The sequence below is a fragment of the Bison bison genome, unplaced genomic scaffold (genome assembly GCF_000754665.1).
Source record: "Bison bison bison isolate TAMUID 2011002044 unplaced genomic scaffold, Bison_UMD1.0 scf7180017864037, whole genome shotgun sequence".
NCBI classification, from domain to species: Eukaryota; Metazoa; Chordata; class Mammalia; order Artiodactyla; family Bovidae; genus Bison; species Bison bison.
Window position 1 is genome coordinate 4,629,788 of NW_011494609.1, and position 554 is coordinate 4,630,341.

The window sequence follows — 554 nt, forward strand, 5'->3', positions numbered from 1 at the left end:
GCCATGATCTTCATTTTCTGAATGTTGAGCTTTAAGCCAACTTTTTCACTCTCCTCTTTCACTTTCAACAAGAAGCTCTTTAGTTCCTCTTCACTTTCTGCCATAAGGGTGGTGTGATCTGCATATCTGAGGTTACTGTTATTTCTCCCAGCAATCTTGATTCCAGCTTGTGCTTCTTCCAGCCCAGCGTTTCTCATGATGTACTCTGCATAGAAGTTAAATAAGCAGGGTGACAATATACAGCCTTGATGTACTCCTTTTCTTATTTGGAACCAGTATGTTGTTCCATGTCCAGTTCTAACTGTTGCTTCCTGACCTGCATATAGGTTTCTCAAGAGGCAGGTCAGGTGGTCTAGTATTCCCATCTCTTTCAGAATTTTCCACAGTTTATTGTGATCCACACAGTCAAAGGCTCTGGCATAGTCAATAAAGCACTACTACTAAGTCACTTCAGTCATGTCCGACTCTGTGGGACCCCATAAACCGCAGCCCACCAGGCTTCCCCATCCCTGGGATTCTCCAGGCAAGAACACTGGAGTGGGGTGCCATTTCCT